Below are 13,682 nucleotides of genomic sequence, written 5' to 3'. Positions count from 1 at the left end.
AATTGGCAGGCGGTGAATAGTAGAGTGCTGCAAGGATCAGTGATGGGGCTTCAGCTATTTGCAACCTATATTAACGACTTAGACAGAGACAGCGAGTAATGTATCTAAGTTTGCTGATGATACCAAGCTAGGTGGAAAGGTAAACTGTGGGGAGGACAGAGAGGCTGCAAACAGAAATAGACAGGTTAGGTGAGTAGGCAATAAGATGGCAGATGGAATATACTATAGGGAAGTGTGCAGTAATTCACTTTGGTCATAAGAACAGAAAAGCAGAATATTTTTTAAAAGATGTGAAACTTGTAAATATTAATGTTCAAAGAGATTTGGGTGGGCTCATACATGGAATCCAGAAAGTTAGCATCCAGGTGCAGCAAGCAATAAGGAAGGCAAATTGTTGGCTTTTATTGCAAGGGGATTGGAGTACAGGAGTAAAGAAACCTTGCTACAGTTGTACAGGGTTTTGGTGAGACCACATCTGGAATACTGAGTGGAATTTTCCATTTATGAGACTAAATGTGGTAGCAATGGCGTCCACCCCACTGGCCGGAATGGTGGGAAATCACATCTGATTCCACGCTTGGAGGGTCATTAATTATGCACAGGCGAGTATTGGCCCAAATTACCTGGCAGGTCATACAGCTTTAGACTCCTGATAATAATCTTCAACACCATGCAGTAAGTCATTAATAGTACATGTAACTAACATATCTGTCACTTTCTTTATTCATTCATGGGATGTGGGCATCGCAGGCTTTTATTTGGCCAGCAATTATTGCCCAATTCTAATTGCCCTTGTTCAGAGGGCATTTAAGAGTCAACCACATTGCTGTGGGTCTGGAGTCACATGTAGGCCAGACCAGGTAAGGGCAGCAGATTTCCTTCCCTAGAGATCATTAGTGAACCAGGTGGGTTTTTACAACAATCAGCAATGGTTTTATTGTCACCATCAGACTTTTAACTCCAGATTTTTTTTTCAATTGAATTCAGATTTCACCATCTGCCATGGTGGGATTCAAACCCAGGTCCCCAGTGAATTACCCTGGGTCTTCTGAAATACTAGCCCAATGACAATATCACTATGCCACCACTTTCAAAATATTAAATTTGAAAGTGTCACACATCAAATGATTGGCTCAAATATCATATTCATAAAACAGTAACAAATCTTAAGTCAACAGATAAGGAATTCTCAATAATAAGTAGTTAAAAATCTATGGAGAGAAATAGTAATTTCCTGCTGGTTCTCCTGACCTTGATGTTTTGCTCTCTCCCCAGAGAACTTAGGGATTTACTATCAGTTACCTATCTAGAGGAGAACATTCCAAACAGCCTTATCAGCCTTCACTCAAGATTAGGCCATTCAGCCCAAAAGGTCTACGCCAGTGTTTCCTACCCGACTTCATCCAACCCTATCAGCATAACTTTCTATTCCTTTCTCCCTCATGTACTTGTCTAGCTTTCCCTTAAATGCATCTATGCTACTCGTCTCTCCCCAAGGCAGCGAGTTCCACATTCTAACCATTTTCTTGGTGAAGAATTTTTTCCTCAATTTCTTATTGGATTTATTAGTGATTATCTTATAAATATGACCCCCTAGTTCCAGACTCCCCAAAAGTGTCTTCTCCATATCTATCCTGTCAAACCCCTTCTTAATTTAAAGGTTTCTTTTAGGCTATCCCTCTGCCTTCACTTTAGTGTTCTGGCCTGTTCCGTATTCCCTGACAGTTATAATCTCTCAGTTCTAGCTCTTTCTCCAGTGTCCCTATATCACTTTTTGTAATATGGAGACCAGAATTGCACACAAGTGCCATCTAACCAAGGTTCTATACACGTTTAGCATGACCTGGCTGCTTTTCTGTTCTGTTCCCCTAAACAAATGCTTTGTTTACACTTTTTATGGTACTGTTATGTTAATTTGTTTGATGCCTTATGACATTTTACTGCATTCAGTACTATATAAATGCACATTACTGATCTTCTTGATACTTTGAATGATTTGTGAACCTTTATCCCTAGACCCCTTTGCTCCATTACTCCATTCAGACTCTTATTTTTCAAGGTGTAGAAGGCTCTGCTTATTGCTTAATAAAATGCACCATTTCACACTAATCCAAAACAATAAGCCATATTCCTATAGCACTTTTAATACAATAAAACGTTCCAAGGTGCTTCAAAAGTGTTATAAAGCAAATTTAGACACTAAGCCAAAAGTGATATTAGGACAGATAGCCAAAAGCTTGATCAAAGAGGTAGATTTTAAGGAGCGTCTTAGAGGAAGAAAGCAACGTAGAGAGTCAGGAAGGTTTAAGGAGGAATTTCAGAGCTTAGAGCCTAGGCAGCTGAGGACGTGGCCACCAATAGTGGAGTGATTAAAACTGGGAATGCTCAAGAGGGTAGAATTGGAGGAACATAAATATTTTGGAGGATTGAGAAGATTACAGAGATAGAGAATGGTAAGGCCATTGGGAAATTTGAAAACAAGGATCAGACTTTTAAAATCAAGATGTTGCTTTATCAGGAGTTGATGTCGGTCCAGTGAGCACAGGAGTGATTGGTAAATGGGAATTGGTAGGGATTAAGACATGGGCAGCAGGGTTTTGGATGACTTCAAGTTTACGGAAGGTAGAATGTGGGAAGCCAGCCAGGAGTGCGTTGGAATAGTGAAGTTTAAAACTAACAAGGGCAAGAATAAGGGTTTCATGACAGCAGTTGAACAATGTTACAGAGGTGTAAATAGATTGTCTTAGTGGTGGTATGGTTACGTGGTCGGAAAATCATCTTGGGTTGATTCCCACGAAAAGGAAAGTCAGGACAAACAAAGCTAGAGCCCCCTCTCTGCAGCACAGAGGGATTTGGGAGTCCTTGTGCATGAATCCTAAAAAGCTAACATGTGAGTTCAACAGGTAATATTTCAAAGGGAATGGAGTATAAAAATAGGGAAGTCTTGCTAAAACTATACAAGGCACTAGTTAGACCACACCTAGAATACTGTGAACAGTTTTGGTCCCGTTAACTAAGGAAAGATATACTGGCATTGGAGACAGTCCAGAGAAGGTTCACTAAATTGATCCAGGGTATGGAGGGATTTTCTCATGAGGAGAGGTTGAGTAGGCTGGGCCTGTACTCACTGGAGTTTAGAAGAATGAGAGGCAACCTTATTGAAACATAAGATTCTTAGGGGGTTTGACAGGGTAGATGCTGAGGGGTTGTTTCCCCATGTGGGAGAGTCTAGGACCAGAGGGTAGAATCTCAGAGTAAGGGGGCGCCCATTTAAAACAGAGATGAAGAGGAATTTCCTCTCTCAGAGGGTAGTGAATCTGTGGAATTCTTTACGCAGAGGGCTGTAGAGGCTGGGTCGTTAAGTATATTCAAGGCTGAGACAGACAGATTTTTAAAAGGGAATCAAGGGTTATGGGGAAAAGGCAGGAAAGTAGTGCTGAGGATTATCAGATCATCCATGATCTCATTGAATGGCGGAGCAGACTCGATGGGCCGAATGGCCTACTTCTGCTCCTACGTCTTATGGTCTTATAAATGATAAAAAGAGATCAAGAGTAAGAGGAATCAGAAAAAGGGTGCATATGACAGATGCCAGCTTGATAATATAAATGAGAACCAGGCTAAATGTAGAAAGTTCAGACAGCAAGTGAAAAAAGAAGCAAGAGCAGCAAACAGAGAGTATGACAAGAGACTAGCAATCAACTTAAAAGGAAATCCAAATGTCTTCTATAGGCATATAAATAATAAAAGGATAAAAGGATGAGTATGGCCGATTAGGAACTATTAAGGGTATTTGCTGATGGAGGCAGAGGGCATGGCTGAGGTGCTAAATGAGTACTTTGCATCTTTCTTTACTAAGTGTTAAGAAACGCAAATACTTACTTTGTTCTGTCGTTGGAGGCTGGGAACTTCAGTTCCCAACGTGCCTTAGGCCTTCTGCGCAGGAGCTGGCCAGGAAATGGCCATAAATGTGTAGTTTGTCCATTTTCATGTCATAAGGCCGAGAACTGACCCTGTGCACACATGAAACAGAAAAGGAAGCAAAGAAGTGAAATGGTGTAAAACTGCAGATCAGGTGACCTGAACCACAGTGCCATTAGAGAAAAGGTGTCCCAAGCAGCAGGACATGGGGAGGAGGACAGGGAAAAGGCCCCAAACCAAGAAGAAGTTCCCAAAGCTTGGAGTGGAACAAAAAAAGGTCCCAGAAGAAAGTCCTAGGCAGCAGTAAAGACAGGGGTCAGAGATAGATCCCGTTGAGTCAAGATATATGACAGTAGCAGGGAAAAAGGCTCCAAGTTTTAAAAAAAAGAGCTGCGGGAGCAGGCTTGAAACAAAGTGGGCTTGAGAGAAGCCCTGAAGATCTGAGGAGGCAGCCGAAGATTGGTGCTGGGAAAACTATTAGACCTAAAGGCTGACAAGTCCCCAGGAGCAGATGGCCTGCATCCTAGGATCTTAAAAGAAATGGCTCAGAGATAGTAGATACATTGGTTATAATCTTCCAAACTTTCTTAGATTCTGGAAGGGTTCTAGTGGACTGGAAAATAGCCAATGCAACACCTTTATTCAAGGAAGGAGGGAGCCAGAAAGCAGGAGACTACAGGCCAGCTAGCCTAACATCTGTCATTTGGAAATTGCTATAATCCATTATGAAGGAGGTTGTAGCAGGATACTTAGAAAATATGACCAGGCAGAGTCAACATGACTTTGTGAAAGGGAAATTGTGTTGTTTCACTAATTTATTAGAGCTTTTTGAGAAAGTAACAAGCAAGGTGGATAAAGGAGAACCTGTAGATGTGGCATACTTGAATTTTCAAAAGGCATTTGATAAGGTGCCACATCAGAGATTATTACATAAGATAAAGAACATGACATTGGGGGTAACATATTAGCATGAATAAAGGGTTGGTTGGCTAACAGGAAGTGGAAAATAAGGATAAATGGGTCTTTTTCCAGTTGGCAAGCTGTAACTGGTAGAGTGCCACAGGGATCAGTGCTGGTGACTCAACTATTTACAATCGACACCAATGATTTGGATGAAAGGACCAAATATATGGTAGCTAAATTTGCCAAGATAGGTAGGAAAGTAAGTTGTCAAGAGGAGGTAGAGAATCTGCAAAGGGAGATAGGCACGTTAAGTGAGTGGGCAAAAATTTGGCAGAGGAAGCATAATATGGGAAAATGCTTTGGCAGGAATAACGAAAAATGGAAAGAAATTGCAGAACTCAATGGTCCAGAGGGATCTGGGTGACCTGGTACATGAATCACAAAAGGTTAGTATGCAGGTATAGCAAGTGATTAGGAAGGCATATGGAATGTGGTGTTTATTGCTAGGGGAATGGAATTTTTTTTTATTCGTCCATGGGATGTGGGTCATAGTCATACAGTCATAGAGTTTTACAGCACAGAAACAGGTCCTTCAGCCCATAATGTCCATGCCGACCATCAAGCACCTATCTATTCTAATCCCATTTTCCAGCACTTGGCCCATAGCCCAGTATGCTATGGCATTTCAAGTGCTCATCCAAATACTTCTTAAATGTTGTGAAGGTTCCTGCCTCTACCGCCCCCTCATGCAGTGTGTTCCAGATTCCAACCACCCTCTGGGTGAAAAACGCATTTCCTCAAATCCCCTCTAAACCTCCTGCCTCTTACCTTAAATCTACACCCTCTGGTTATTGACACCTCCACTAAGGAGAAAAGTTTCTTCCTATCTACCGTATCTATGCCTCTCATAATTATGTATATCTCTATCAGGTCCCCCCCTCAGCCTTCTCTGCTCTGAGGAAAACAACCCTAGCCTCTCCAGTCTCTTTTCATAGCTAAAACGCTTCAGCCCAGGCAACATCCTGGTGAATCTCCTCTGCACCTTCTCCAGTGCAATCACATCCTTCCTATATTGTGGCAACCAGAACTGCACACAGTACTCCAGCTGTGGCCTAACTAGCATTTTATAGAGCTCCAACATAACCTCCCTGCTCTTATATTCTATACCTCAACTAATAGAGGCAAGTATCCCATATGCCTTCATTAACCACCTTATCTGTGCTGCTGCCTTCAGGACATGTACGCCCTGATCGTCTGTACTTCCTAGGGTCCTACCATTCATTGTGTATTCCCTTACTGTGTCATGGGTGTCGCTAGGCCAGCATTTATTGTGTCATGCTTTTTATGTTCACATTTAGCATTAGAAATTATAATGTAATTAGTCATAATGAGAATTCCCCACGTTAAAACTTCTGGTGATACTGTAGGCTGTAGCTACTCAGAGGTCCAGTGAAGGAAATCTCTGAAAACTCTCTCATAACTAACTCTGACAGTAGACAATGCCATGGAGCAATTTACTGGCATTAATTAACAATATGTGGCATGTTATTGGGTATAATATGTATGTGTCAACATATAAATCACTGCAAATGTGCCATTTAGTTTAATTTATCTTCACGAGGCTGCGGTTTAATAGCTGACCAGTAGGTGGAACTTCCAAATAACAAATCTGAATTCTGTGTATGCTGTTCAAATAGCACAGCAGTTTAATTTCAAAAACACACATTTTCCTATAAATTTGATTAAGTTTCCTTTCTCATAAGAGTAGCTTTAAAAACAATTGTTGTTTCCAATTTAGCAAGTGAGTCGCCTCTGCTGTTCTGACCATTTTCCTGTCTTCATGCATTGTGTGTGGATCAATGGTCATAATATAAAGCCAGTTATGAGTCACTGTGCTGTATACTGGCGGGTAAAATGGTAGCAGGGATGGTACGATGAGTTTTCATCTCTAACTGTCAGACGCTGTGCTGTAGTAGCCAATGGTGACTCAAAAGCTGGTGGATTCAAGTTCCATTCCAGAGGCTTAAGTACAAAAGTACAAAATATAGGTTAAGATTTTAGTGCAATTTTGAGAAAGCACATCACTGTCACAGTCTTTCAGGTAAGACGTTAAATCAAATTCCCATTTGCACCCTCAAGTGCATGAAAGTTCCAGTGGTGCTATGCAAAGAAAAGCAGGGGAACTCTCCAAGATGAAAGGTCACAGGCCCAAAATGTGAGCTCTGGTTCTCTGTTTCCAGACCTGCTGAATTTTTCCAAAACTTTCTGTTATTAGTTGACCAACACCTAAAAAACAGATATCCGGTCATTCATACTGTTTGTGGGAGCTTGCTTTGTGCTAAGTGGCTGCCACATTATAACAGTGACTACACTTCAAAGTACTTCATTGGCCTGATTTTTCCCATTGGTGATTTGGGGGCGGGACCCGCTCGCCGATGGGAAAATGACGCGGGATAATGTCGGGAGGAACCCCCAACGTCATCCCGGTCCCTTTAAGTTTTTAGGAAGGCGGGCGGACAGCGAAATCAGCTGTGCGCCTGCCAACCTGTCAATGGCCAAATGAGGCCATTGACAGAGTAATTAACATAATTAAAGACCTGCCCGTCCAACCTTAAGGCTGGCGGGCAGGCCAGGAGCCCCAGCAGGCTTCTGATAATACATGAAACCTCATCCACTGGCGGGATGAGGTTTCATGTCCATTTTAAAAAACTTTAATACATTTTATGTGATATTTATTAACATGTCCCATTTCATGTGACATTGTCACATGAGGGGGAAACGTTAATTTTTTTTAAATTTTTCTATTATTAAAGTTTTCTGGACTGTCAGTAATCTCCCTGAGACAGGACTTTGCCTCAAGGAGAAGTGCACTCTTTCGCACACATGCACAAAAGAGCGCACTTTAACAGATGGGGAATCCCTCCATCCCCCCACACAGGAAATGCATAGCGCTTCCTGTCGGGCAGGCCGCTGGGTGGGCCTTAATTGGCCCACCCACTCAAAATGGCGGCTGGCCCCGCTTCGGTGGCGGAGGTTGGCTGTCCGCCCGCCGCCAATCCGGTGGGGCCTGCTTGCCCACCAAGGGCAAAATTCTGCCCATTGTCTGTAAAGTGCTTGGAATGTCCTGGGGTTGTGAAAGGTGCTATAACATACAAGTCATTCTTTTGAAATGGCTCTTCAGTGCCAGGAGTGGCTGAGCAATAAGAGGTTAAGAAATTCATCACCAGCACCTTTCCCTCTCTTTTCCTTCTAAATCTCACAAACATGAGGGAGGTTACAAATGCCATAGTTTCCTGATTGTGATCAAACCAAATGCCTCAATCTCACAGTGATTTTTTTTCAACTTGTTAGCAGGATTTAGGTGATACTGGCAAGGCTGCCATTTATTGGCCATCCCTTGTTGCCCTGAGAAGGTGGTGTTGGGCCTTCTAGAACCTGGCTAGTCCTTGTGAAGATGCTCTCATTATCTTATTCAGGACAGTGCTTGATTTTAGCCAGCCCATGCTGCGAGAAGGCCAGGACAGATCTTCAAATGAGAACAACCCTGAGGCTGGGTAGAGGGGCTGACTTGCTGACCAAAATCAAATGGCATATAGGCAGTATTTTTGAATAAGTCATCCACTAGTCATTTCACCAAGGCAGCAGGGTGTGGCACCGGAGCCAACTTAAACATAAAATATGTGTGAGGTGCAGAAATAAAAAGTTAGAAATAACCCAGAAGGAAAAAACAGTAAAAACTGGGAAGTAAGTATACTGGTCTGAACTGGTTTTGTATACTTTCAAATGGAACGCCAGTAAAAACTGGGAGATAAGAGTACTGATCCAAACTGTTTTTTCCTTCTTGGAAAGTTGCTGGGCACAGCTCCACTGATGTCGCAGCTACTGGGAGATTATGTGTGTGACTGTGCATGTGTGTCACATGTTGAAGGATCCACTCCTTTATCCTAGACTTAACCATCACAGGACGGAAGTAGTTTCCACCCAGTACGTCACTGAGAGCTTCAATCTGGCTCTGCATTTCCTGCACTCTCCCATATCCTGCCTTACATGCTAATCGTTCCCGTGAACTTCCTCCCTGGCCCACTGCCCATTGTATCAAACCTGCCAGGGTCATTTTTGGTAATCAGGCATGTCCTTTGCAGTTCTTCCCTCATGATTCGGTGGGAAAATGTCCTGCACGTATGATACTAAACCCCGCCATGATCCCCATTGTCTATCTCGATCTATTCTCAGTGTGGTTGCTGATTGGAGAATTGTATATGGTCTCAGAGCCAAATGGTGTGGGAATGTACAAATAAGCCAGGATTTCTGTTTCTGAACTTCTGTTCTTAAATGAATACACGTGAATGTCAGAATAGATACAGGATCAGGTTCAGCTGTAATACCCAAGAGTCTAGCTGACCAGAATGCTTTATCTGCTAAAACATAAAGATAATCACTTGATTGAGATAGTAGACAGCAGGCAACAGCTGTGAACCATTAGTCAAGCAAGGGTCAATCACTTTAGGAGATGAGGAGAGATTATTGAGGGGTAAATATTCTCTTTGTCCAATAGAAGGCACAATTAACTTTGATGCATGCATTTAAAGGATTGATAGCAACAGATTAAAGGTTATAATCCAGTTCCACATAGCATTCTTGCCTTTTTCCTCACTGCTATTAAATTTCATCTTATCTCTACGTCATGCTATTCACCAGTGTGCCACTAATATCCATACTGATAACAGCATGAGTCACAAGCAAGTATGTACTCTCTATCATACTGATACTGAAGTAGAAGCAGATAAATGCAACATCAGGCTGTTGAAATGCAGTGGCCACTATTGCTTTTTGATTCATTCCACAACTCAGAATTCCCCTTATTCAAGTCAGTAATGTCATGTGCTACTGAATATCTCCAGAGGTTAATTCAGATCCCTCTCACTACCATTCAGTGATCCCTTTCCCCCCAGTGCCCTGTGTTATTGACAGTATATCTACTAAGGTTAATCCAGCTCCCTCACACAGTCACTCAGTAAACATCTCTCGCTCCACGCTAGTACCCTGTGTTGCTGACTGTATCTCTACTGATGTTAATCCAGCTCCCCTCTCTCCAGCGCTGTGTTCCAGACTGAATTTCTGTTCATGTTAATCCAGTTTCTCTATTGTGCTCATTTGGTTTAAGGCATGCAGTTGAGACAGTTTACAGGGAGCTGAATTTTGCTCCTAACATGTACAGTACCTGCGCTGGGAGTGTTTGGTGGAGACAGTGCAGAGGGAGCTTTACTCTGTACCTAACCCATGCTGTATCTGCCCTGGGAGTGTTTAACGACGATATTGTGGAAGGAGCTTTACTCTATATCAAATAGTAATCAGTATTACTGTAAAGCAACCAGTATTACTATTAAACAACTGGTATTACCGTTAAACAACTTTATCACAATCAGCTTTACTGTGTCACTACTGGAAATAATCCTATCTTCAAAAGGAAACTGGATTAATATTTGAAGAAGAAAAAAATCCAGGAAAATAAGGGAAGAGCATAGGTATGGGACTAAGTGGATTACTCTTCAAATGAGGCGGTGCAGACTCAGAGTCAAATGGCCTCCTTCTGTGCTGTACTATTCTATGATTCTATTGCTGTGCCAAAATGAATAACAAATAGTAGTAAGAAGCTATGGCATTTTAAATTGAAACAAGCTATAAAATGTGAAATAAACGAACACTTCAAATCATTCCTGGAAATAGAGTGCAGTGAATCTATGATCTACTGCTGGAAGCAGCAGCTGAGAGGGTGAGGAGAAATGCTATTCCGTAAATACTATTATGTCATACAAGGAAAACATTACCAAAAGTAGCAACTGTACTGAATCCATGTTACTGTAAAACAATGGAATACTTGTTTTGTAGTCCAGAGACTTCAATTGATTTCCTGGCTAATTATCTCTCTGGTGTACTTTAACATACTGCTCCTTGAGTTATATTACTCACTTTTAACATATGCTGTGCCTGAACCCTCTCTGGATAGACAAACACAGATGAGCTATTCCATGTTTCCAGTAATTCTTGGATGAAATTGAGGAATATTTTCTGCTCATCCCTTATATGCTCTCCCCATGATTGAACAGAACCAGAACACAGCATTGCTCAGGTCCTGTATAGTGTGACAGGATACTCCTGTGGGAGGAGGCTTTTCTTTCTAATTCACACAGATTGACTTGAGAATCATGTGCCATTTCCCAGTTCTCTTTCCCATGGGAGTCATTAACATGTTGGACTGAGTTCTGAATATGGGTACATCAGAAAGATAAAATTGATTTACAGTCTTGCCCAGTAACCGAGTGAGCTTTCCCAATGTTTATCTGAATCATTCTGTTCAGTAAGCACTCAGTGCTCACTATTTAGGCGAGAATCATGGTTGTCAAGGTCAAACAAAAAATGCTGAGCAAGACTATAAACTCCACTTTAAGTGTCTGGCTCCTCCTTTTCCTTCAACTTTTTCTGTTCCAATCACTCCTACTCCTCATACGAGTCATGAAAATGTTCCCACAGTAAACTGCCAGCAGTTAGAAGATCAGAGGACTTGCACCTCTCATTTGTTCAGCAGTAATATATTCCCCAAGACACTATCAAACAAATGGCCACAATTTCCTTAATGATGCTGATGCACTCTCACTGGATTACACTATGATTATGAATGTTTGAAATCCATCTATCCTGATGTTTGCTGACTTTTCAGCCCACATCAGATTTCTGTTCATTGATGGTATCCTAGATTGAAGGGATTTAAGTTATTAAACTGAGCAGTTTTAAACCCTTCTGCTCAAGCTCTGAGTCAGAGATTAATGGTATTTTTATCACAAAGCCAGCCTGCTCGCTTCAGTTCTTAAACACGCAATGACTTCAAACTTGTGGTTACCATGTCCTAGTACGGAGCACTAAAACACAGGGGGAATAAATGGAGTTTTATCTGGAGATAGACCCCGTAACTTTGAATCTGATAATACTCGTGGCAAGTTATGTGATTCTACTATTGCTTTTCCTTATTTCATGCATTTTGTATGATTGCAGAGGTAAGGACCCCAGTGAGGAATATGGCCCCGAGATGGACCAGCCCATTCAGTCTCCAATTCAGCTGGTAGTGATGCAAAACACAGTGGATGCTCGCTGCATTAACAACAAACCCACCAACACGGAGCATAAGAAAGAGCTACCAGGGTCACGAAGCACTTTGGTCTAGAAGAGATCTATAGGGAGACTCAGAAGGCAGTCGCCATGCTGCATCATACTTTGATGATGATCAACTTCTATTTTAACACCCTATGGCTGAAGAGGTGAGTATGATGCCGTCCGAACTTCTGAAAGAAACAAGTCTTACATTTATATACTAAATTTTTGCACATCAAAGCCTTTCACATAAAGTGAATTACTTAGAAATGCAAATTTGGCTGCCATTTGTACATAGCAAGATCTCACAAGCAGCAATGAAATTTATAGTCAGTTAATCGATGATTTGTTGTGTTGATTTGGGGTGGAACAGTGGGCAGGAGTCTAGGCAAACTCTGTACTCCTCTTTGAATACTGTCATAGATTTTCATTGATTCACATTAACGGGCAAATCAGGTTATGGTTTAACTTTCCCTTCAAAAGACAGAATGTCTGACATTGCAACATTGTCCCAGTATTATATTGAAGTATCATCCAGTCCTGGAGTGGAGCTCGAAAGCACAATCATCTCAGAGATGAGAGTGCTGCCAATTAAATCAAACTGACAAAAGGTTCTTATAGTGCATACCTTAAAGTCATATAGTTCTTGTAATTTGTTTCCATCAACCCTTTTAACAAAAAGATCAGCCTAAAGAACTGCATGGAGCTTTAAGGAAAACAAATGCAAAGCCAATGAATGAAAGACCGGAAGGGGGCAACCAAAAACATAGTAAAAAGATTGATTTTGAGGGAAATCATAAAGGAGGAAAGGGAGGTGGAATAGTTGAAAGGTTTAAGGAGGGAATTCCCAAGCTTGTACCTAGGTGGTTGAAGACATAGATGTCAATGGTGGAGGCAAAGAAGGGGCAGATGAAGAAGATGCCAAAAGAACAGAGGGGTCATCTGAGGGTTTTTTTTACTTTATTCTTTCATGGGATGTGGGTGCCGCTGGCAAGATCAACATTTGTTGCTCATCCCTAAATGCCCTTGAACTGAATGGGTTGCTAGTCCACTTCAGAGAGCAGTTAAGAGTTAACCACATTGCTGTGGGTCTGGAGTCACATATAGACCAGACTAGGTAACAACGGCCAAGTTCCTTCCCTAAAGGACATTAGTGAACCAGATGGGTTTTTATAACAATCGATGATAGTTGTCATGGTCACTATTACTGAGACTAGCTTTATATTCAGATTTATTAATTGAATTTAAATTCCACCAGCTGCCATGGTGGGATTTAAACCCCTGTTCCCAGACTGAGGGTTTTTATTCATTTGTGGGATGTGGGTGTCCCTGGCTAGGCCAGCATTTATTGCCCATCCCTAATTGCCCAGCATTTATTGCCCATCCCTAATTGCCCTCGTTCAGAGAGCATTTTAGAGTCAACCACACTGCTGTGGATCTGGAGTCACTTGTAGACCAGGCCAAGTAAAGATGGCAGATTTCCTTCCCTAAAGAGAATTAGTGAACCAGGTAGGTTTTTATGACAGTCGGCAAATGTTTTGCGGTCATCATCAGACTTTTCATTTCAGATTTTTATTGAATTCAAATTTCACATCTGCTGTGGTGGGATTTGAATCCGGGTGCCCAGAGCATTACCCTAGGTCTCTGAAAACTAGTCCAGTCCAGTGACAATACCAATATGCTACCACCTCTCCGCATATCAGCAATGTAAT

The sequence above is a fragment of the Carcharodon carcharias genome, chromosome 22 (genome assembly GCF_017639515.1).
Source record: "Carcharodon carcharias isolate sCarCar2 chromosome 22, sCarCar2.pri, whole genome shotgun sequence".
Lineage (NCBI taxonomy): Eukaryota > Metazoa > Chordata > Chondrichthyes > Lamniformes > Lamnidae > Carcharodon > Carcharodon carcharias.
The sequence above is the reverse complement of the archived record's forward strand: the minus strand, read 5'-3'. Positions refer to the sequence as shown.